Raw genomic sequence first — 25,541 nt, forward strand, 5'->3', positions numbered from 1 at the left:
GAGGTAAATCCATGCTCTGCTCTCTCTGGAGACCTCTCTAAGCTGTGAAGTTCTGTCTGTAGGTTGAGCATTAGCAGCATCATGACTTATTTATGTTCTCCTCAGATGAAGAGCACAACACCTTTGGTGTTAAAAGGAAATAGCAGAGGACAAAGGCAAGCATTATTTTCTCTCTTTCTTTCTCCCCATCGTTGCAGCTGGAGATTCCCCTCTGCTTCTGCTTTCTCCTCTCTATGCCTCGCTGCAAGGAAGGGGAGCTCCACAAAGGGCTACCTTGCTATGGTCAGGGATGGATAAACTTGCTGCTTTAAGGCTGTATTCCCAACTGGTGCATCTTCACAACGTGCCATTCATGTCACAAGCCTGACTCATCTTTTGTTTGCTGCTTGAGGAAATCATTTTGTTGAGTAACAACCTTACTTACGCGAGAACTTCTGCTTTCAAAGCGGCCCATGGAGCGGCTCATCTCCTAATGAGTTTTTCTAGGGGCTATGAGCTGACACTGAGAACCTTCTTCACTTGGCTTCCTCTAAAGATGGGTTTGCTGCAGATGGCAAAGGCAGCTGCCAGGTGCAGAAGGCAGCAAAACTGCTCCAGAGATGGAGCGACGCAAGATGAACCCAACACAAGGGTGTCTGAGATCACCACAGAGGCACCTTCCTAATGAGATCAGCTCCTGGCTTACGAGGTCTCACAATGAGACATTTTAACACAGCTTCTGCAGACTCTTCAGTCAGCTCAGAGTGAATGAATTGCACAGGATCTGAGCCCATGCTCGGGGTGGAAAGGACTGCTGAGCATCATCCGGTCCAACTCTCCTCCTAAAGCAGGGTCACCCACAAGCAGGTTTCCCAGGAACAGGTATAGGCTGGATATTAGGAAGAAGTTCTTCACAGACAGAGTGATTTCCCATTGGAATGGGCTGCCCAGGGAGGTGGTGGAGGCACCGTCCCTGGGGGTCTTCAAGAAAAGAATGAATGAGGCACTTAGTGCCATGGTCTGGTTGACTGGCTAGGGCTGGGTGCTAGGTTGGACTGGATGATCTTGGAGGTCTCTTCCAACCTGCTTGATTCTATGACTCTATTCTATTACAATGCCCCAATACATTTGGAGTTCCTCCAGAGAGTGAGACTCCACAACCTCTCTGGGCAGACTGGTTCACAGCAGTAGCTGCCTGCTTGATTTCTTCTGCTCTCTGCTCATTTTTCCTTTTCTGTCTTCTTATAGATGCTGGAAGAAGAGGTTCTCCTTTCCCTCTACTCTGCCTTGATGAGGCCACATCTGGAGTCCACAATTCTGATCTCCACAGCTCAAGGGAGACAGAGTACTAGTGGAGAGAGTCCAGTGGAAGCTTTGAAGGTGCTGAGAGGCCTGGAGCATCTCTGTGAGGAGGAAAGGCTGAGAGACCTGGGGCTGTGGAGCCTGGAGAAGAGCAGCCTGAGAGCAGATCTGATCAATGCTCAACAGGAGCTAAAAGATCTGGGGTAGGGGGCAGAGGAGCGGGCCAGACTCTTGTCAGTGGTGCCCAGTGACAGGACAAGAGGCAACAGGCACAAACTGGAATGCAAGAGGTTCCATCTGAAGAGGAGGAAAAACTTGTTTGGTGTGAGGGTGTTGGAGGCCTGGAGCAGGCTGCCCAGAGAGGTTGTGGAATCTCCTCTAGGGAGAGTCCAACCCCATCTGCTGTGATGCTGGGCAGCCTGCTGTGGGTGCCTCTGCTTTATCAGAAGCTTTGGGCTGGATGATCTCCAGAGGTTCCTTCAACCCCCACCGTGCTGGGATTCTGTCATCCTATAATCCTTCTGCAAAAGGGCAGCTGGAGGTGGGGAGAACTCTCTGCTTCAGGCTTGGGCTTTAGAGGAGACTAATAATGACTGAATTCCTCTCTTTTTATTAGAGAATTGCTCTGCTCTGTTTAATTTAAAAATAGCCTAAGCAACTGCTGGTTGTTCTGCTAGAGATGGAAAGGGAAAAAAAAAGCCAACCCACCACACAAAAAAAAACCACCCAACTCTAAGTTTCTTTTTAGGATATTTTTGAGCAGATGAAAATGGAAAGAAAAAAGAAGCACATTAATGAAAGAAAAGCTCCACTGCCAAGCAAGCTCCTAAAGGGAAAAAGTAATCAATTCAAGAGGGTCCTGCTGGTAGATGGCAATTACATCTTCCATGGCATTGCTGCTTGGTAATTGAGTTCTGCTTGCCTCTTGTCGTGACTCGTCCTAAAAGTTGAGAGGGGAAGCTCCCTGAGCTCATCACAGGCTTTTTGGATTCATTTGGGGGGAGTTCTGGTGGGTTAAGTCATTCCCAAGTTCTTCATAGGGTCATAGAATCAAGCAGGTTGGAAGAGACCTCCAAGATCATCCAGCCCAACCTAGCACCCAGCCCTAGCCACTCAACCAGACCATGGCACTAAGTGCCTCAGCCAGGCTTTGCTTGAACACCTCCAGGCACGGTGCCTCCACCACCTCCCTGGGCAGCCCATTCCAATGCCAATCACTCTCTCTGCCAACAACTTCCTCCTAACATCCAGCCTAGACTTGCCCTGGCACAACTTGAGACTGTGTCCCCTTGTTCTGTTGCTGGTTGCCTGGGAGAAGAGGAAAACCCCCACCTGGCTACAATGTCCCTTTAAGGGGAAACCAACATACTAGTGGTGATAGGATGAGGGGGAATGGCTTTGTGCTGGAAGAGAGGAGATTTAGACTGGACATTAGGAAGAAGTTCAGGGGCAGGAACACTTACTTGCACAACTACTTATAAAATGATAAAACTGTTGAAGTTGGAAGAGACCTTTAAAATCAGGACAACAGGCAATAACTGAGGTGGAAAAGGGGAAGTTCAGCCTGGAGATTAGGAAGAAATTCTTCAGAGTGAGGGTGGTGAGACACCAGAAGAGGTTGCCCAGGGAAGTTGTGGATGCCCCCTCCCTAGACATGTTCAAGGTCAGGCTGGATGGGGTCTTGAGCAACCTGGGCTGGTGGAAAGTGATGAATGATCAGGAATTGGAAAAGGCTGCCCAGGGAGGTAGTGACAGCAGCATCCCTGGAGGGGAAAGCACATGGATATGGCACCTGGGGATGTGGTTTGAAGGCCCTTTAGTCAGTGGTTGAACTCAATGATCTTAGGGGTATTTTCTAACCAAAACAATTCTATGACCACACCTTGAGTACTGTGTTCAGTTCTGGGCCCCCCAGTTTAGGAGGGACATTGAGATGCTTGAGCGTGTCCAGAGAAGGGCGACGAGGCTGGGGAGAGGCCTTGAGCACAGCCCTACGAGGAGAGGCTGAGGGAGCTGGGATTGGTTAGCCTGGAGAAGAGGAGGCTCAGGGGTGACCTTATTGCTGTCTACAACTACCTGAGGGGTGGTTGTGGCCAGGAGGAGGTTGCTTTCTTCTCTCAGGTGGCCAGCACCAGAACAAGAGGACACAGCCTCAGGCTGCGCCAGGGGAGATTTAGGCTGGAGGTGAGGAGAAAGTTCTTCCCTGAGAGAGTCATTGGACACTGGAATGGGCTGCCCGGGGAGGTGGTGGAGTCGCCGTCCCTGGGGCTGTTCAAGGCAGGATTGGACGTGGCACTTGGTGCCATGGTCTGGCCTTGAGCTCTGTGGTAAAGGGTTGGACTTGATGATCTGTGAGGTCTCTTCCAACCTTGGTGATACTGTGATATGATTCCCTGAAAAAAAGGCCCAGGCACAAATATTTTCTGTGCTCAGCTGGCAATGCTACGCTGCTGGTAGCATTTGAGAGTTGCATTCTGTAAAAGTTGAGCCTGATCATGGAAAAATGGGACAGAAAACTCTCAACATGTCAAACCAGAGGAAAAAGGAATCCCATTCATCGAGTGGCAGGGAATGCAGCATTCCACACAGCTCTGCTTCAAACCAGTAACATTAACGTGTTATCAAACTCACCAGTTTGTTCCATTTCTGTAGAAGAGCTGCCAGAAGCAGAGAACATTTCATGCTTTCATCTTCCAGAAATAATTTGACAGCACTTGAAGCTCTGATTGCTCTGATTATTGTTTGTTGAACACCCATAAAAGCAGGCTTAAAAAAAAGTATATAAAAAAAAAATACATCTCTCTCTCTCTCTATTCTCTCTTCACTGATGGCTTTGTAGCAGCAAGGCTTGCTCTGATGGGCCACCATGAGGAAGAACATAGCACCACAGACTGGATTTGGTAGGATGGAACTATTCAAGGTCATCTAGTCCACTTGCACTGTGGTGAGCAGGGACATCTGCAACTAGAGCAGGTTGCTCACAGCCCCAGACTACCTGCCCTGCAATACTAACAGGGATGGGGCATCTCCCACCTCTCTGGCTAACCTGGGACAGGCTCTCACTACCCTCAGTGTCAAATATTTCTTCCTTCTCTCCAGTATGAATCTGCCTCTTTGAATCATTATACAACCCATCATAGAATCATGAAGGTTGGAAAAGACCCCTAAGATCAAAGTCCAACTTTCTACCCAACCCCTCCATTCTGAGGAACAGAGGCACCACAACTACCCTAGAGTTCAAACCATCACCCCTTGTCCTGTCACAACTGGCCCTGCTCAAAAACCTGTCCCCAGCTTTCTGATCAGTCCCTTTAAAGGCCACCAGAAAGTCTCTCTGGAGCCTTCTCTTCTCCAGTCTGAACAACTCCAACTCTCTCAGCCTAACTGGTACAGAAATCTGTTTAGCTTGTGCAGGAATCATAGAACCAACCAGGTTGGAAGAGACCTCCAAGATCATCCAGTCCAACCTAGCACCCAGCCCTAGCCACTCAACTAGACCATGGCACTAAGTGCCTCACAGATCAATGTGATCACGGCGATGCCATGTGGACTCCAGATGACTCAATGTGAATTATGCCAGACCTTCATTGATCATTTTGGCTCTCAATATATCCCCTCAGGGCACAAAGCACAGGCCTACACATTAGCATAATTAGACAAGGACAACCCACTCCATCAGCATAAACCACACCTTGTTTTCCTCATTAACAAGGTGTCTGTCATCTATCTCTTCTGAGATGAGGTAGCCAGCAGCTGGTGGGAACCAAGGTCAGCATCCCCCTCTTATTATCCTTCTTCACTTTGCATTCCCACACCTAACAGCATTGCTGTCGCCTGCTCCAACAGATCCATACTCCCTTGAGCAACCAGTTTTCCTCTGCCCACCATAGATAACAACAACATGGAGCCAGCATCCATCCATGGGACAAAGCTGATGTCCTCCATAGAATCACAGCATTGTTTTAGTTGGAAAAGGCCTCCAGGGTCATTGAGTGGACTCCACTTCTGCAAACTTGCCTCTATGCACTTCACAAGCCAAACCAATCTGGCAAGGTTTGTAGCTGGGCTATTTTATCTCCTAGGAAGTCTTCCAAGCTGTTAATTTTCAAGAAATCTCTCTTTCCCTGCAGAACAGAGAGATCTGCCTGATTAATCTCCAGATCTCCCACACCATTGTTATTAGGCAGCTTTCTTTCCCATGCACCACTTCCTCCAGCAATCACAGCAAATTGCTCAGCCCTGGTGCTGAGTGCTCTGCTCCAATTGCAGAGCTGCCATCCAAATGAAGGGTGCTGATGGGTCTAATGGTGCTTGGAGCATTAGCAGCAGTTATGTAGCTCCTTGATTATGCTGCTGCTTCTGAGGGCTCTGTGTGCTGAAGGATGGCTGTGAAAGGGCCACAAAGAGGATCCAAGGTTTGGAGCACTTCTGTGGGGACAGGCTGAGAGAATTGGAGCTCTTCAGAAGGCTCCAGAGAGACCTTACACCAGAATTCCAATAACCAAAGGGAAACTACAGGAAGGCTGGGGAGGGATTGTTTAGAAGAGTCTGTAGTCATAGGACAAGGGACAATGTCTTGCACTGAAGCAGGGGAGATTTAGGTTGGACATCAAGTTCTTCACCTTGGGAGTGGTAAGACACTGGAACAGGTTGCCCAGAGAGGTGGTTGAAGCTGCATCTCTGGAGACTTTGAATATCACACTTTATGTAGCCCTCAGCAGCCTGATCTGGTTGGAGATGTCCCTGCTGACTGCAGAGGGGTTGGACAAGATGGCCTTTGAGGGTCCCTTTCAACTCAATGGATTCTGTGAATCTGAGAAGTCATCTTGGCCCTCTCTCTTTCTAATTATGAGACTTTTATCTAGGAACCTCAAACAACAAACTAGGCTGCTACCAAGCCCAGACCTCAGAGATAGTACAGAGACTTCAAAGGGAAGGAAGGAGTCTGAGACTTGATGTAGGATGACAGCAAGGGAAGAAGCAAGAGCATGCCTGCTTCTTCTGTGAGAGCATCCAAATTTCTCCAGGAGCTCAGTGTTCCTCCTAATTGCAAGTCAGATACTGCCTTTGAAGAAGTACAGGTCCTCCCCCTCTTCCCAGGCTCTCTACCCATTATCTGTGCTGTCACTTCATTAGTGGTAACATCTGTGCTGCCCTCCAGCTAGGGGTGAGGACCTCAGCTTTCCAATCACAGATGAAGCCCCAAATCAAGGGGAGCGGATGCAGTCTGAGATCCAGCTTGCAGATGCTGCAGCCCTACAAACTGAGCCAGCATGACTAAGTCCCCTTTGAAGCTTCTCTGCAAGCACTGAGGGGTGATTCACTGAGACAAGACACGTGTCCTTCCAGCCAGGGATGCACAACCAGACAACCCACAGCTCCCTGAGGGCACCAAACACATCGCCCACGTGTGCCCGGTGTGACAGATCTCCCAGCACTGATTCTTCCCTCAGCAGTTCCTGGAGACAACCAGCCCCTGAGGAAATCTTTGTTTTCCTAGAAATGTCCTACTTTCTACAGCAAATCCCAGCGTGGTAGGGTTGGAAAGAACCTCTGGAGATCATCCAGTCTAACTCTAGAAAAACAAAACCCTGCCTTCAGAGACCGCTCTGCTCCAGAAGACAGCTTGTGAACATGGATCACTGCCCATGCCCAAGTCTGCAACACATCTTCTCAGGCTGGCAAGTTGAGTTCAGAAATGGCAAAGTTATTAAGAAGAGGTTCCTACAAGTGGTTTCTCTCGGAGCCTGTCTCATTGCTGAGAGCAGGAAAACTGTTCCACTGAACCAGAATGACGACAACCAAACCCAAATGTTGCTCTCATTTTCACCCTAAACAGCTTAGGCTTCTGTTGGGATCTTCCCAGGAAGATTTGCCAAATCATCAGATCCCATCAAGCTGCTAGTCATAACAGATGACAACAAGCCTGTGCTGGGAGCTGCTGCCAGGTTTGGGTTGGAGCTGGCTCTGAATCCCAGGGAAGCAGCACAAGCCTCCAGTGAGAGGCCAGCTCTGCCCCATGTAGTGACACCATGACCACAGGTTGGTCCTTCAGATGCATGTTTATGCAGGGCACACATAGGTGAGAGCCATGGGGAGTGGTTCTCCATTAATAGGGCATTTTAACCACAGAACCAGTTAGAGACCTTTAAGATCATCAAATCCAATCGGCACTACCAGGGCACTGCTAAACCATGTCCCTCAGCACCATATCTCCACAGCCTTGAAAACCTTCTGTCCTTGGGCAGCCTGGGACAGGCCTTGACAACACTTTTGGGAAAGGAATTTATCCTCATATCCAACCTAAACCTCTCCTGGTGGAATTTGAGGCTCTTTTCTCTCCTCCTACCGCTCACTTGTTCGTTGGGAGAAGAGACCAACCCCCACGTAGCTCAAACCTCCTTTCAGGGAGTCTCCAGAAAGTCTCCTCTCAGCCTCCTCTTCTCCAGGCTAAACAACCTCAGGTCCCTCAGGTGCTCCTCATCAGACCTGTTCTCCAGCCCCTTCAACAGATTTCTTGCCCTTCTCTGGACCTGATTTAGCCTTTCAGTGTCCTTCTTGGGACGAGTGGCCCAAAACTAAACCCAGGATTCAAGGTGCAACCTCAGCAGTGCCCTGTCCTCAGGGACAATTCCTGCCCTGCCCTTGTTGGCCACGCTATTGCTGATCCAAGCCAGAAATGCACCACTAGTGGCAGAACACAAACCCATTGTTTGTACTAGATAACTTCGGAAGTGAGGTCTTGAAGTAGAAGCAATCTCTGTCCTGATCCTTCCACTCCAGGCAGGAAGAGCTCCTGCTGTGCTCACAGAACTAAAGGGTGGCAGCATGGGGTGAGAATTGCAGCCCACACAGGCACTAAAGGCATCAAATTGTTTCCTGACCTGTGCTGCAACTACAGATGACCATCTGCTGCATAAGCTGGGTAGTTTAGCAAACCTTTCCTCTCTCTACATGATGTTCAAAAGCAACCAGCAGTGCCCAGTTTATCCAGTCCCACACAGACAGCAGATTCTGCGACGGCTCTGAAGTCAGAAGAGCGAGCTGCACGATCAGGTTCATTATTTCCTTCCTCATAGCCTTAATTCTCCTCCTTCACCCAAGCAGATCTTTCTGCAGCTATTAAAGCAGCTTTAATCCAATCAAACACGAACAGCACAGATCAAAGAACATCCTGGAGCCGCCACAGGCTCACAGAAAGTTCACCCACCAAAAACCCAAAGCTGATTTGCTGCGCGTGTAGAAGACCCAGCGGTAGGAACTGCTCCCTGTGCCACGACACCATCAAGCCAATTAAACTGTGCTTAGCTAATCACCACTTGGCATACTGCAAATAATTTAATTAAGGTGTAGTAACACCAGGGTTTTGTCTTTGCATGATGGAATTTGTGCTGAGATTAAATTCTGAGCGACTGTAGAGTATCACCATAAAGAGACCTTCGAGTTGTGCCAAGGGAGGTTTAGGTTGGACCTGAAGAAGAGTTTCTTCCCAGAGCAGGTTCTCAGCACTGGAGCAGGTCACCCAGGGAGGTGGAGTCACCAGCTCCAGAATGTGTTTAAAAGACTTGTGGATGTGGTGCTGAGAGATGTGGTTCAGTGGCAGTGGTGTAGCAGTAGTGGTGGGATTGTGAGCTCCAGGTCAGTGGTTTGACTCTTCCAACCTCAACAGTCCACAGACTAGTTTGGGTTGGAAGGCTCCTTGAAGATCATCATGTTCCACCCTCCCTGCCATGGGCAGGGAGACCTTCCACTAGAGCAGGTTGCTCAAGACCTTATCCAGCATGGCCTTTAACACCTCCAAGGAGCAGGAATCCACAACCTTCCTGGGCAGCCTGTTCCAGCATCTCACCACCTTCACTGTGAATAATTTCTTTCTGTGATTGAAAAGAAACATAAAAGCTCCTCTTCTCCTTTACACCTTTTAACTACAAGCAGAGAAATGAGGTCTGGAAAACCAAATTCAACAAGTGACAGAAACCTATAGGTGAAGTCCATAGGTGTCACCTCATCCAAGAACAGATATGTGCCTTTCAAACCTTAAAGCACACATACCAGCAGTCAGAGTTTTACCCAAGAACACTCCTCACATTCAGTCATGGTTCTGGTCAGCTCATCCCTCTCTAACTCATACCAAGTCAGGATCTGGCCAACAGTTCTGACACTGCTCCTGGTGTTTCAGCTCTTGTTCAGAACCAAAGAGTTGCTCTGGAGCTCATCACCCAAGACCCAGTCCCTCAGTTTTCAAGGGAAACTGGGAAAAACTTCCCAGCACAATACCTCCAGCAGCAAGGCAGCACAGACTGAGGGACTTCCCATTGCCACAGCTTGTGCCCCACCTTGGGCTGCAGCTGCAGGGAGGTGTGCCTGGGGACACTCAACTGCCCGATAAGGAATTGCACTGGTGGGAGAAAGCTGAGGGGTCACCAAGACCAAACCTCTTCTCCACTGGTCTGGAGGACTCTGTCCCCTTTGCCTTCCATTCCCATCCCAGTGTTCCTGAATCCAGTTCTAAATTCTGCTCTTGAATCCAGTTCCCTTCTGCTGCTGAGTCCAGCCTGAGACTTGCCCAGTGCCTGCCCCAGCAGTTCCAATGCCATCAGGGCTTAGGTTCCACATTGCTTTGTGTCACTGTGTCTTTATTCCATGGGATTATTCTTTCCACCCCAGCTGGCTGAGTTTCTTTCCCACCCCATCAGTATCTCCCCTCTCTTCCCTTTGGGAAAGCAGAAGACTTGATGGAGAGCCTTTGGTTCATGACCTCTAGTGCCCAGCCCTGATGTTACACACTCTATATGAACAGCTCCAACAGAAAACTTAAGAGCTTTCCTTTTCTTCATTGTCATGCAGGTGTGGTGCTGAAGGATGAAACCAGCACAAGTGTCAGGGTGATTTATCTCATTGCACATAGAGAAAGATGATTTAGAGCTGTCTCCGAGTAGCAGGCAAGTGGACACTATCTGCCCTGAACAGACCCCATGCTTTCTAAGTTAAAAAAGTTCATTTTCAACAGAAATTCCAACTCAGGCAAATGGAATCTGCTTCCCTTCTGATCTACGAGCAGTAATATTTCTGAAGGTAGCCTAACTGGAGATTTCCCTGCACCAGCTGGAAAGTAATCCCCATAAAAGCCATGTCAGATATTTCCTCAGTGTTCCACTTGACGAAAGGACAAATAAAATACCAGCAGCACTGCCAACCTTTGAAAGTTTCCTTGCTGAGGAGTTTTGGGGAGGGTTTTTTTTTTTAACTGCTAATTAATCAAATCAGTGATATTTTTCTGGGGTCAGTGATTCATTCCTGCTGTACTGAGTGCAACTGAAGAAGTCTGAAATATGCAGGGAAATAGATGATATTTCTTCCATAGATGGTCAAGTTGCACTTGCAGGCAGGACAGACATTATCTTGAGTCAAACATGAGCTGAACCACTCCATTTAGGGGACACAGTCTCAAGTCGTGCAGGGGGAGGTCTAGGCTGGATATTAGGAGGAAGTTCTTCACAGAGAGAGTGATTGGCATCGGAATGGGCTGCCCAGGGAGGTGGTGGAGGCACCGTCCCTGGGGGTCTTCAAGTAAAGCCTGGCTGAGGCACTTAGTGCCATGGTCTGGTTGACTGGCTAGGGCTGGGTGCTAGGTTGGACTGGATGCTCTTGGAGGTCTCTTCCAACCTGGTTGATTCCATGATTCTATGATTTTCTCTATTCTTTTGACAGCAGAGATGAAATGATCACAAAACTTCTCATCAACATCCAGCCAGCTCTTAACTAGCGGAGATGAGCATCACTGGGTTCACCATTGCCTTTGCAACCAATCCCACTAGACTCTGAACTGGCTGAAAGGTCACCACTACTCCAGCAAGGTGGTTAGAATTTTGCTGTGCTCTTGATGCAGGGCCACAGGCTGGGTTTGACTGAACTGCTCTGGAAGGCATTTGGGGATTCAATGCTGGCAACAAAAGTCAAGCAGGTGGCAGGAAGGGGATGGGACCTTACACTCACTGGAAGTCAGGCAGAAGGCAAGAAGCAGATGGGACCTTACACCCACTGGAAGTCAGGCAGAAGGCAGGGAGCAGATGGGACCTTACACCAGCTGGAAGTCAGGCAGAAGGCAGGGAGCAGATGAGACCTTACACCTGCTGGAAGTCAGGGAGCAGATGGGACCTTACACCTGCTGGAAGTCAGGCAGGCAGCAGGAAGCAGAGGGGACCTTATACCTGCTACCTCCCTCCACCTCAGCACTACTCCACATCAGGCTTGTTCCAAATGTCTACCCAGAAAGTAATGCTCAGGGCTTACTGGTGAATGGCAATACAAAGGATGCAGCTCCACAGAGAAAGACCTGGGAGTGCTGGTGGAGAAAATCACCATAGGCCAGCAGTGTGCAGGCCCAGACAAGAAGGCAAATGGTCTCCTAGGCTGCATGAAAACTGTGGTCAGCAGAGTGAGGGAGGATCTCCTCCCCCATTTTTTGCAGCCCTGGTGAGGCCATATCTGGAGTGCTGTGTCCAGCTCTGGGCTCCCCAGTTCAAGAGAGACTCTAGAGGTCCCTTTGAGCCCCACCATGCTGGGATTCTGTGATGAGGTGGAGAGATATTCAAAACATGATGAGTAGCTTTTCTGTTGCTGTGAACACACACCCTGAAAGCAGCACAAACCAGAACAGTTCTGCCCTATAATCTCCAGCATATTGCTGAGTAGAAGAGGTTTTATTATCTCTCACGTTGTGTAGTCTGTGTCAAACTTCAAATGTCATGGAGATGCTTAAAAATTGAGATTCTCAGCAGCATTTGCTGCTCCCCACCCCACTCTCTTCCAAACCCAATAAAAAGCAGCAACTTTTTTCCCCTCTCGTGACCATCTTTAGCTGGTGTAGGTGCAGATGGAAGTTTCTGCACACAGTTTTTCTTCTGAGCACAGGCTTTAGTTAACAAAAGAAAGAGAAAAAGCTCTAACAGCCTGTAATAACTCATCATGTCAACTCCTAAACAGTCTTCCTGTGGCACTGAGATTGGCACTGAGCTTGCAGAAATGTTTCCTTCCAAGAGAGCATCAGAAACCTGCTTATTTTATTCTGTTGATGAAGACAAATCCTTCCACTGCTCCCTTGCATTAGGTTAATGCCTGACTGCTTGCTCAGAAATATGATGATAAATTAAATCTGTTAGTGTTGGGAACATGCCTATGGAGCTGATCAGCTCTGGAGGAGAGGAGGAGACCATCTCATTGAAAAGGAGGTTGGAGGGAGGAGGGGGTTGGTCTCTTCTCCCTAGGATCAGGTGGTAGAATCATAGAATCAACCAGGTTGGAAGAGACCTTCAAGATCATCCAGTCCAACCCATCCCCCAGCCCTATCCAGTCAACTAGATCATGGCACCAAGTGCCTCATCCATCAAGAGGAAATGGCCTGGAATTGTGCTGGAGATGGTTTAGGAACAATTTCTTTGCTGCAAGAATGGTCAGGCATTGGAACAGGCTACCTAGGGAGGCGGTGGACTCATCAGCCCTGGAGGTGTTCAAGAAACCTATGGATATGGCCCTTGGGAACATGGTTTGATGCCCATGGGGGTGGTAGGTTGATGGTTGGACTCGATGATCTTAGAGGCCTTTTTCTAGCTTAAACAATGCTCCAACTCTAAAAGCAGAGCTGCTTTGTAGAAGTGATTATTCAACTTCGTTCTTGTGCAGAGAATTAATGAGGAGAACATCAGGGGCTGAGCAGCAGCAGGTTGCCATGTGCTTCTGCTGTGTGTGGGTGGAGTCCTGAAGGTTTCTCTGAAGCTATTAATTACAAGGCATGAGCGTAGCAAAGCCATGTGGAGATAGATGCCTTCAGAGGAAAATATTAATTCTCACTGGATGGAGGCTGGGGGATGGATTTCCAGCAAGGTGCCTGGAGGCAAACCTGCTTCAAACCATCTCCGGGAGGAATTAAATTGGAATGAAAAATTCCATGGGTTTGAATCAACATCCCAACAGTGGTGGGGATATGTACATTTGGCTTCTAATTTTGCTCCCTTATCAAACCTGGCTACCCCAGGGGGGGTTCAGGGGGGCTTTAGTATTGCCAATATTTTTTTTCCTCTATTAAAATTACTGATGATCTGGACGAGGGGATTGAGTTCACCATCAGTAAGTTTGCAGGTGACACCAAGCTAGGAGCAGGTGTTGATCTGTTGGAAGGTAGGAGAGCCCTGCAGAGGGACCTAGACAGACTGGATACGTGGGCAGAGGCCAAGGGGATGAGATTGAACAAGGCCAAGTGCAGGGTTCTGCACTTTGGACACAACAACCCCAAGCAGCACTACAGGCTGGGGACAGAGTGGCTGAGAGCAGCCAGGAAGAAAGGGACCTGGGGGTACTGGTAGACAGTAGCTGAAGATGAGGCAGCAGTGTGCCCAGGTGGCCAAGAGAGCCAATGGCATCCTGGCCTGGATCAGGAACAGTGTGGCCAGCAGGACAAGGGAGGTTATTCTGCCCCTGTACTCAGCACTGCTCAGGCCACACCTTGAGTGCTGTGTCCAGTTCTGGGCTCCTCAGTTCAAGAGAGATGTTGAGGTGCTGGAAGGTGTCCAGAGAAGAGCAGCAAAGCTGGTGAGGGGCCTGGAACACAAACCCTATGAGGAGAGGCTGAGGGAGCTGGGGGTGTGCAGTCTGCAGAAGAGGAGGCTCAAGGGGACCTCATTGCTGTCTACAACTACCTGAAGGGAGACTGTAGCCAGGTGGGGTTGGTCTCTTCTGCCAGGCAAGCAGCAACAGAAGAAGGGGACACAGTCTCAAGTTGTGCTGGGGGAAGTCTAGGCTGGATGTTAGGAGGAAGTTGTTGGCAGAGAGAGTGATTGGCATTGGAATGGGCTGCCCAGGGAGGTGGTGGAGTCACCCTCCCTGGAGGTGTTCAAGCAAAGCCTGGATGAGGCACTTAGTGCCATGGTCTGGTTGAGTGGCTAGGGCTGGGTGCTAGGTTGGCCTGGATGATCTTGGAGGTCTCTTCCAACCTGGCTGATTCTATGATTCACTGGATGGTGACTTCACTAACAGAACCAGGGGACACAGTCTCAGGTTGTGCCAGGGGAAGTATAGGCTGGATGTTAGGAGGAAGTTGTGGGAGTGACCTGGTCTAGTGGGAGGTGTCTCTGTCTGTGATCTTTAAGGTCCTTTCCAACCCAAACCATTCTGCAATTGTATAAGAACGAATCTGTATTCCAAACTCAGAGAAAACAGCAGCTCTAAAAGCTTTAAATAGATTCCAAGTATTAAATATGCTTTAAATCAGATACCAAATAGCCTCATCAGATACCAAATAGCATCATAGAATTGTGTTGATGGTCCTCTAAGATCTTCAAGTGCAACTGTCAGCTCAGCTCCACCATGGGCATCAAACCACATCCCCCACTGCCATATCCACAGGTTTCTTGAACACCTCCAGGTATGGTGACTCAACCACCTCCCTGGGCAGCCTGTTCCAAGGCCTGACCACTCTTGCAGCAAATAAATTGTTGCTAATTTCCAACCTAAACCTCTGCAGCACAATTCCAAGCCATTTCCTCTTGTTTTATCACCTGATACAAGGGGGTAGCAACTGACCCCCACTGCACTCCAATCTCCTTTCAGAGAGAGCAATGAGGTCTCCCCGCAGCCTCCTTTTCTCCAGAGCTGAACAATTCCAGTTCCTTCAGCTGCTCCTCACCAAACCTGTTCTCCAGACCCTTTGACAGGTTTGTTGCCTCTCTCTTGCTTCTTGAAGTGTGGGGCCCAAACCTGAGCCCAGCATTGGAGGTGCCTCTACCTTCACAACTCTCCCTCCTCACAGTTTCTGCAGACTTTTGAGTAGCAATCTCTCTTTCTTTTTTAACCAAGAGCTTCCAAAAAGCCAAGCTGAGTGCAGTTTCCAGGGGATAAATCATTTAGCTGCTAGAAATATTTTCTTTCAAATTGCTTTCTTCCACACTTGGCTGGACCTTTTATTTTGAAAGCAGCAGTTGGAGGAATTCTTCACTGCAGTTGCAGTGATTAATCGTGAAGCTCATGCGTTTGAATCGGGGGGGTTCTGTGATTTCCAAAGGCTGCTCTTCACCTTGCCCATCTGATGCTCACCTACAGAACTGAGTTACTCACGGTTCAAACAGAGAGAAAAATGGGAAAATAACACTTTAAGATAACAGTGATTTGTTTAAAATAGAATGATAGAAACATATAGAACTGTTGAGGTTGGAAGATGCATTTGAGCTCATCAAGCCCAGCCACTCACCTAGAGCTCATAAACCCACCAGTGCTGCTAAGATACTGCCACTAGACCAAATCCCCTCAGCACCACAGCCACACACCTCAAAGACCTCCAGGGATGGTGACTTTACTGGATGGTGACTTCACCAACAGAAGAAGGGGACACAGTCTCAGGTTGTGCCAGGGCAAGTCTAGGCTGGATGTTAGGAGGAAGTTGTTGGCAGAGAGAGTGATTGGCATTGGAATGGGCTGCCCAGGGAGGTGGTGGAGTCACTGTCCCTGGAGGTGTTGAAGCAAAGCCTGGATAGGCACTTAGTGCCATGGTCTAGTTGACTGGCTAGGGCTGGGTGCTAGGTTGGACTGGATGATCTTGGAGGTCTCTTCCAACCTGGTTGATTCTATGATTCACTGGAAGGTGACTTCACTAACAGAACCAGGGGACACAGTCTCAGGTTGTGCCAGGGGAAGTATAGGCTGGATGTTAGGAGGAAGTTGTGGGAGGAAGTTAGGAGGAAGCCCCATGGGTTTCTGTGAACTCCCATCCACACCTAGCTGTGGACTGCTCCACTACCTTGGTCTGCTGAGATTTATGCACTTGTAGCTGTGAAAAAATAAAACCCAAACATTTCTTGAGGATAGCTCTTGGCATGCTACTGTTTGGCTGCCTTCATGTGATATTTGCCACCACAGTACTCAAATTAAGCTTCCTGGAGGCAGAGAGCTCTCAAAGTATTAATGAATTCATCTATGATTAAGTACCCATGCAGATTATGTGAGTTTGGGGCACTCCTCTCCATCCACAGCCCCTTCTTTTGAGAGTCCTGAAGCTTCAGAGAAATGACAGTTGATGGCACCCAACAAGATGAGGGCAGGAGCACAAACCTGGGAAGCCTGATGAATCTTCTTGCAATGCATCTGAGGAAGCTTCAGCTTTGTTTGAATTTTTTTACCTATCAAGATCAATCTGGCTAACCTTTGCAACTCTTCATTGCTAAAAATCAGGTAACAGAGATTAGCACCCTGAGACAAGCAGCACAGAATGATGCTGCCAGCAAGAAAGAGACTTTCAGACAAAATGGAGAGCATCATCCTTGTTCTGTAGTGTGGGGAGCTGAAGGAGGCTGAAAATCATTCCCTGAGTAAGGTGAGTGGTTTAGGATCCAAAAACAATCTTAATCCAAGCATCTTTAGCTCTCATGTCATCAAGGTGCTTCATAGAATCAACCAGGTTGGAAGAGACCTCCAAGATCATCCAGGCCATCCTAGCACCCAGCCCTGTCCAGTGAACAAGACCATGGCACTAAGTGCCTCATCACCCCCTGCCTGCTGTTCTTTAGTGAGTGGCAGCATTTCAGCCCTTGTCATGGTTAGCAATGGTACAGACCATGGTCTGGTTGACTGGCTAGGGCTGGGGGATAGGTTGGACTGGATGATCTTGGAGGTCTCTTCCAACCTGGTTGATTCTATGATTCTGTGACCATGGTAGTCCACCATAAATCCATCTAAGATTTCAACAGGGACAATAAAAGAGAAAGGCAGGATTGGACGTGGCACTTGGTGCCATGGTCTAGCCTTGAGCTCTGTGGTAAAGGGTTGGACTTGATCTATGAGGTCTCTTCCAACCCTGATAATACTGTGTGATACTGTGAAAAGTTAAAGGTTCTTTGCTCCACTTGGCTGAGGCCTCACTTAAGAAGTGCTGGGTCCACTTCTGAAGCCCACAACACAAGGAGGACATGGAATTGTTAAAGCAAGACCACAGGAGGCCACAGAGATGATTAGAGGGCTGGAGGATCTCTCCTATGGGGGCAAGTTGAGGGAGTGGGGCTACTCAGCCTGGAGAAGAGAAGGCTCCAGGGAGACCTTAGACTAGCCTTCCAGTACCTGAAGAGGGCTAAAGGGAGCTGGGGAGGGGACTGTGGACAAAGGGAAGAGGAGTGGTGGCTTCAAATTGGAAAAAGCTGCATTTCTGAGACTTGGAGAAATTCCTCCCTGTGAGGGTGGTGAGACACTGGAACAAGCTGCCTAGAGAATTTGTGGAGGCTCCAAGCCTGGAGGTACTCAAGCCCAGGCTGGATGAAGCCTTGACCAGTCTGGTCTAGTGGAAAGTATCCTTGCCTATGGCAGGAAGATTGCAACCAGACAATCTTTAAGGTGCCTCCCAACCCAAACCGCTCTTTGATCTTCATAAATGGAGGCACAGAAGTGTGTGACTGAAAACTCTGAAAGCTCATCCAATAATTGGCAGTATTTACATGAGGTACACCACTTGTGGTTCATTTAACATGGCAGCACCTTAAGTTCCCTCATTTTGTGACAGTGGAATTATTCATGAGATGGTTTATTAGGAGCAGATTAATATTCATCGGGCAGCTGGCCAGAGCTGCATGCCTGAACTCTCAGAAATGCTTTGCAACAGGGAAAGAAGCAAAAGAAAACATTGCTGTGTGAAGTTTGGGCAGAGAATTGATTGCAATCAGAGTTATCCTCAAGTTCATTAGACACCAACACACTCCAGGTAGAAAAGCATCACTTCAGTCAACCACCACCTCAGTGTCGGGCAGAGGGGAGCTGCTGACATCAGTGGTTCATGGCCTTGAGTTGCACCTTCCAAAACCAAGGACCCAGAAATCATAATCTCAGCATGGTGGAGGTTGGAAGGGAGCTCTGGAGATCATCCAGTCCAACCCCTCTGCTAAAGCAGGGGCAGCCACAGTACCCTGCCCAGAATCACAGCAGACAGGTGAGGTTAGAAACTCTCCAGAGGAGACTCCACCACCTCTCTGGGCAGCCTGCTCCAGGGCTCCAGCACCCTCACACCAAACAAGTTTCTCCTGTTCAGGTGGATCCCCTCTTAGGCTGCTCTTCTCCAGGCTCAACAGCCCCAGATCTCTCAGTCTTTCCCCCTCACAGGGATGATTCAGGCCCCTTAGCATCTTGACAGCCTCTGCTGCACTCCAGAATCCTCACAGCAAGGCAGTTTCCCCTCATCTCCAGGCAGCTCTTCCAGTGCTCACCATCAGGAAACTTCTCAAGCAGGAATTAGCAAAAAGAAACTAGTGGGATTGGAAGAGACCTTTGAGATTATCAAGTCCAACCCCTCACCTAGAGCTCACAATCCTGCCATTGCCACTAAACCGAGTCACTCAGCACCACGTCTGGGAACCTTACTGGCTGAGGCACTTAGTGCCATGGTCTAGTTGACTGGCTAGGGCTGGGTGCTAGGTTGGACTGGATGATCTTGGAGATCTCTTCCAACCTGGTTGATTCTATGATTCTAAATGCCTCCAGGGATGTAGACTCCACCATCTCCCTGAGCAGCCTATTCCAATGACTGAGAAAACTTTCCTCATGTCCAACCTGAACCTCTCCTGGGGCAACTTTAAGCTATCTCCTTTCACCCTTTTTGTTCCTTGGGAGAGGAGACCCACCCCCAGCTGGCTCAAACCTCTTTTCAGGGAGCTGTAGAGAGTGACATCTCCCCATAGCCTCCTCTTCCCCAGTCTGAACAGCCCCAGTTCTTTCAGCTGCTCCTCACAAGGTTCTCCAGACCCTTCACCAACTCCATTTCCCATAACCCATCAATGCATTTATTTCTATTCTGCTCTGCTGTGCATTACTTCTCCTGTGTCTTCTTTCTCCCTATGCATGGCTCCAGCTGCTGATGGGAATCACATGGGGAATGAGACAGGGAATGGTCTCATTGCTCAGCCCATCACATGCCAGAAGCATCTTCTGGAGCCATGTTAGCCACCATGACAGGAATCAGAAGAAGAGCAGGTATAAAACTGTCAACTAGAGAAAGAAACTGCAGCAGAGCTCCAGTTGTGAGACAGCAGGGAAGGAGGAAAACATGTCTTGGATCAATAAAGCAGCATTTCAGCTTCTAGAACTTGTCTAACTCAGAAATCTCTGAAATTACAAACATTGCCTGATGTGTGCCACTGACTGCTGCTATCTCCTCTTACTAATGGGTTCTCCTCTCAGGCTTTCCACTCTTTCATGCCTTTTCTCCCAGCTCAACAGCACCATTTCACCCCTAAACAAGCAGTTTCTGTCACTGAGTTTTGCTCCCTGGTCAAGACAGAACATTCCCTGGCAATTAAAGCAGCTCACAGCATGTCCTCTTTCATTACAGCCTGAAAAAGGTTTAACCATCAAATCCATTCCTCCTCCAACTATCATAGAAAGGTATGGGTTGGAAGGGGTCTTAAACACCATCTGGTTCCAACCTCCTACAACAGACAGGGACACCTTCCACTAGCCCAGGTTGCTCAAGGCCTCACCCAGCCCAGCCTTGAACACTTCCATGGAGGGGACATCCACAACCTCCCTGGGTAACCTGTTCCAGTCTGTCAAGAGCTTCACTTTGAGGAATTTCTTCCTAATCTCCAGTCTAGATCTTTGCTCTTCCAGCTCAAAGGCATTGCCCTGGTCCTGTCACTACAAGCCCTTGCCAAAAGTTGCTTTCCAGCTCCTATGTAGTCCCCTTCAGATAGTGGAAGGACAGAAGGTGGTCTCCCTGGAGCTTTCTCCAGGCTGAACAGCCTGAACTCTCTCAGCCTGTCTCCATGGGGAAGGTTATCCAGCCCTTTGGTCATCTTTGTGTCCTCCTCTGGATCTTCTCCAACACCTCCACATCCCTCTTATGCTGGGGGCACCAGAACTGAAGGCAATTCTTAAGGTGGGATCTCACCAGCAGAGCAGAGGGGCAGAATCACCTCCCTCCTCATGCTGGTCACACTCCTGATGCAACCTAGTACACAGCTGCCTTCTGGGCTAACAGCAACCACTGCAGGCTCATGTCGAGTTTATCATCAGCTGACATCTCCAAGTCATTCTTCTTGAGACTGCTCTCAAGCCACTTCCCAGCCAGGCTGGATGTGTGATCCTCAATAAAGCTCAGTGTCAGGGCTCTTTTCAGTCATGTATTTGATGCAGCCTGTCACAGCTGTCTGGGTAACTCACACTGGCTAAAGCCACCTGAGAGCTTGTTATTAACCATGACAGCTCCCAATGGACACTGCTTGCACCAATGATAAGGAATCTCTCAGGAAAAAAAAACCAGAGCTGATCAGGGCTTCATTTGAAGAGAAAAGTGTTGGGGTACACCAGCCATGGATGCACTTCATCATAGAGTCAAAACAGTTTAGGTTGGGAAGACCTTTGAAATCATGGAGCCCTACCATTAACACAGCACTGCCAGGTCACTACCAAACCACGCCTCTCAGCACCACATTGCCACAGGTTTGAAACCCTTTCAGTCATGAGGACTCCATCACTGCCCTGGGTAGCCTGGCCCAGGCCTTAAAAACCCTCAAGGAGAAGAAATTGTTCCTCAAGTCCAACCTAAACCACCCCTGAAGCAATTTGAACCCATTTCCTTTTGTCCTGTCACTTGATTTTTAAGAATCATAGAATCAACCAGGTTGGAAGAGACCTCCAAGATCATCCAGTCCAACCTAGCACCCAGCCCTATCCAATCAACTAGACCATGGCACTAAGTGCCTCAGCCAGGCTTTGCTTGAAGACCCCCAGGGACGGTGCCTCCACCACCTCCCTGGGCAGCCCATTCCAATGGGAAATCACTCTCTCTGGGAAGAACTTCTTACTAATATCCAGCCTATACCTATGCTGGCACAACTTGAGACTGTGTCACCTTGTTCTATTGCTGGTTACCTGGGAGAAGAGGCCACCCCCCACCTGGCTACAATGTCCCTTCAGGTAGTTGTAGGCATCAATGGGGTCCCCTCTGAGCCTCCTCTTCTCCAGGCTGCACACCCCCAGCTCCCTCAGCCTCTCCTCATAGGGTTTGTGTTCCAGGCCCCTCACCAGCTTTGTTGCCCTTCTCTGGACACCTTCCAGCACCTCAACATCTCTCTTGAATTGAGGGGCCCAGAACTGGACACAGCACTCAAGGTGTGGCCTGACCAGTGCTGAGTACAGGGGCAGAATAACCTCCCTTGTCCTACTGGCCACACTGTTCCTGATGCAGGCCAGGATGCCATTGGCTCTCTTGGCCACCTGGGCACACTGCTGGCTCATCTTCAGCTACTCTCTACCAGTACCCCCAGGTCCCTTTTCTCCTGGCTGCTCTCAGCCACTCTGTCCCCAGCCTGTAGCACTGCTTGGGGTTGTTGTGTCCAAAGTGCAGAACCCTGCACTTGGCCTTGTTAAAGAGAACTCAGACTAGAACTAAAGCCCCATTGCACAGGGAAATTAGCACCAAAGCACCTGGCCATGCCAGGGAGGTGGTGGGGTCACCATGCCCGTAGGTGTTCCAGAAACACATGGACATGGCACCTGGGGACATGGCTTAATGGCCATGGTGGTGTTGGAGGTTAGGCTTGGTGGTCCTGGAGGTCCCTCCCAACCAACCTAACTCTGTGATTCTGTTCTAGGAGTGCCACAAAACCAACGAGACAGAATAAAACATGTTGATTTTTTTCTCTGTGACCACTGTTTGTGACCTACATCAATCTCACCAGATGCAAAATGTTCTTCCACAGGATTCCTTCAAGCCAGATAATAAATGGAGATGCAAAAAAAAAAAAATCAAACCACATTTGAATTGCCTAATGAGCACAGAGCTTTCCTAATGAGCCTATTTTGGGGGCAGGTATTTATAACCATCCCAAACTCAGATGTGGAGAAGTAGCAGTTTATGAATTCATTTAGCAGTCCCTCCACTATTTGCATTAAATGGCTGGCTAGAGCCAATGTTAATGACTCCATAACATCACTGCACCCAAAAACCCAGCTCCTTAGATAAGAAAAAGCAAACAGCAGCTCTTTACTGGCCAAGACTCACTCCCTTTAGGTAAGGGATTTTTTTTTCTGTTGTTTTCACAGTATCACAGTATTATCAGGGTTGGAAGAGACCTCACAGATCATCAAGTCCAACCCTTTACCACAGAGCTCAAGGCCAGACCATGGCACCAAGTGCCACGTCCAATCCTGCCTTGAACAGCTCCAGGGACGGCGACTCCACCACCTCCCCGGGCAGCCCATTCCAGTGTCCAATGACTCTCTCAGGGAAGAACTTTCTCCTCACCTCCAGCCTAAATCTCCCCTGGCACAGCCTGAGGCTGTGTCCTCTCGTTCTGGTGCTGGCCACCTGAGAGAAGAGAGCAACCTCCTCCTGGCCACAACCACCCCTCAGGTAGTTGTAGACAGCAATGAGGTCTGCCCTGAGCCTCCTCTTCTCCAGGCTAACCAATCCCAGCTCCCTCAGCCTCTCCTCATAGGGCTTGTGCTCAAAAACCAGGCAAGCAGCAACAGAACAAGGGGACACAGCCTCAGGTTGTGCTGGGGGAGGTCTAGGCTGGATGTTAGGAGGAAGTTGCTGGCAGAGAGAGTGATTTGCATTGGAATGGGCTGCCCAGGGAGGTGGTGGAGTCACCATCCCTGGAGGTGTTCAAGCAAAGCCTGGCTGAGGCACTCAGTGCCATGGTCTGGTTGGCTGGCTAGGGCTGGGTGCTAGGTTGGCCTGGATGATCTTGGAGGTCTCTTCCAACCTGGTTGATTCTGTGATTATTTCACCCAAAACCCCAATTCCACCAGCAGAGCACCAGAGACTCCCTGCCACTGCTTCAACTTAGTATCAAACTGGTTTGAGTGGGAAGGAACCTTTTGAGTTCATCCAGTCCAAATACCCTGCAGTCAGCAGGAACATTTGCAATTAGAGCAGGTTGCTCACAGCCCCAAACTACCTAACCTGCAATACTAACAGGGATGGGGCATCTCTCACCTCTCTGGGCAACTCAGATGAGGAGAAGCAACAGTTTATGAATTCATTTAGCAGTCCCTCCAGTATTTGCATTAAATGGCTGGCTAGAGCCAACATTAGTGACTCCATAATATCACTATCACTGCACCCAAACCCCCAGCTCCTTAGATAAGGAAAAGCAAACAGCAGCTCTTCACTGGCCAAGACTCGCTCCCTACATCTAAGGAATGGTTTTCTCCATTGCTTTCACCCAAAACCCCAATTCCACCAGCAGAGCACCAGAGACTCCCTCCCACTGCTTCAACTTAGTATCAAACTGGTTTGAGGGGAATGGAACCTTTTGAGCTCATCCAGTCCAAACACCCCACAGTCAGCAGGAACATTTGCAATTAGAGCAGGTTGCTCACAGCCCCAAACTACCTAACCTGCAATGGAGCATATCTCCCACCTCTCTGGGCAACCTGGGACAGGCTCTCACCATGTTCAGTGTCAAACATTTCTTCCTTCTCTCCACTCTGAATCTCCTTCTTTGAGTTCAAGCCATTGTCCCTGGGCTTGACACAATATGTCTTGCTCAAAAGTCTGTCCCCAGCTTTCTGATCAGCCCCCTTAAGCACTGGAAGGCCACCAGAAGGCCTCCTCTACCAAATGGAGATGCAAAGGCACTTGTGAGTAGGTACCAGAGTCAGACACTGCTCAGCAGCTCAGAAGGGTTGCAGGTGAAATGTTCCATGTCCACAAAATATTCTCAAAGCCATACTCAGACTAAGTGCTAACATGACCTACCTCACCATGGAGAGGAGAAGAAAAGGACCTCTCTCTGCCATCATAAGAAAGGTGCAAAGTCATCCTGATACCACACCTAAACCAGGTCATTTTTAGTCACAGCACTCTTTCAGCCTACCCATGGCACACTGGCAAGAAGGCTGCAAGAGAAGACAGACCATGGCCTCTGCAACCCAAACAGCAATGAATTGCAGGATGTCAGAGGTTGGAAGGCACCCAAGGAGATCAGTGAATCCAACCCCCCTGCCAGAGCAGCACCACACAATCAAGCTCAGGTCACACAGGAACACATCCAGACAGGCCTTGAAAGGCTCCAGAGAAGGAGACTCCACAACCTCCCTGAGAAGCCTGTGCCAGTGCTCTGGGACCCCTCCAGCCAAGAAGTTCCCCCCTGTGCTGAACTGGAACCTCCTGTGTGCAGCCTCCATCCACTAGTCCCTGTCCCACCCAGGGAGCAAGTGAGCAGAGCCTGTCCCCCCCCACCCTGACCCCCAACCTCAGCTCTTGATGAACATTGATTAAATCCCCTCTCAGTCCTCTCCAGACCAAACAGCCCCAGGTGCCTCAGCCTCTTCTCCTCAGGGAGAGCCAGGGAGAATGTGCTAGCTTGAAGCTAGCTAGAATGTTTAGGTGAGAAGGATTAGATCGCAGGCTATGGAAGGGAAACAGTGGTGATGTCTACTTCACTCATAGGCTTGCTGAGAGGTATAAGAACAAGAATCCAAACATAGCTAAGGGAGTCATTCTGCTTGGGAGCTCTGAGCTGCATGTCTCTCTCTAGCCTCTCTGCTGTCTCTCTGACTAATCCACTTTGCTTCCTAACCCCCTGGCCAAACCTCCATTCTTCCTTGGGACTGGGGTAAGGTTGAGAGGGGTGGGAGAAGGTGGAAGGGCAGTTGGGAGCCCAACTTCAGGTTTCTGGGAGGGCTGTTGTGTTTCTGCATTACCTTTTACCTTGTCTACTTCTGTCTATAACTGTATAGACTGTAAATCTCTGCTTGTGTATTGAGCTCAGCTGTAAGTAGAAGCTGCATTCAATTTCCAGAGCTGGCTGAATCTAGTCTGGGTGATTTCCAAAGTGTGGGGGAGCAGGGAACACCCAAACCATCACAGGGAAGCAACCACAGACCCTAGCTGCCAGAAATGAAACCCACCCTACCCTCAGAGTTACTCACCAGGACAGCAGAGCAGCTCTTCCAGCCACCGCCTTGCAAGCAGCTCCTTCCTCTCTCCACCCCTTTTATCTCCTCTGGCTGCTGCCTTCTTTTTTTTTTTCTTTTCTTTTTATTTTTTTCCTCCAGAGGCGAGGCTGCCACCAGGTGTGGGCAGTGAAGTCATTGACCCACCCTGTCCTCACCCTCCTGTTTTATCATGGGTGGTAAGGAGGGGGGAGTCTGCCTGAAATGAGAGTCAAACAACCACAGGCTCATTTTGGTTGGAATCATAGAATCATAGAATCAACCAGGTTGGAAGAGACCTCCAAGATCATCCAGTCCAACCTAGCACCCAGCCCTAACCAATCAACTAG

At 49.2% G+C, this 25,541-nt stretch overlaps 1 protein-coding gene across 1 annotated transcript in view; it reads right to left on the minus strand.

Annotated features, from left to right (window-relative positions):
- TCERG1L (transcription elongation regulator 1 like) overlaps positions 1-25,237 on the minus strand; it is a 114,215-nt gene extending 88,978 nt beyond the window's left edge. The window contains exon 1 of the mRNA XM_064145329.1: positions 25,189-25,237. The gene's annotated coding sequence lies outside the window, so the exon portion shown is untranslated. The remainder of the gene's footprint in view (positions 1-25,188) is intronic.
- Between the last annotated feature and the right edge of the window lie 304 nt (positions 25,238-25,541).

Source organism: Pogoniulus pusillus, chromosome 6 (genome assembly GCF_015220805.1).
Source record: "Pogoniulus pusillus isolate bPogPus1 chromosome 6, bPogPus1.pri, whole genome shotgun sequence".
Taxonomy (NCBI): Eukaryota; Metazoa; Chordata; class Aves; order Piciformes; family Lybiidae; genus Pogoniulus; species Pogoniulus pusillus.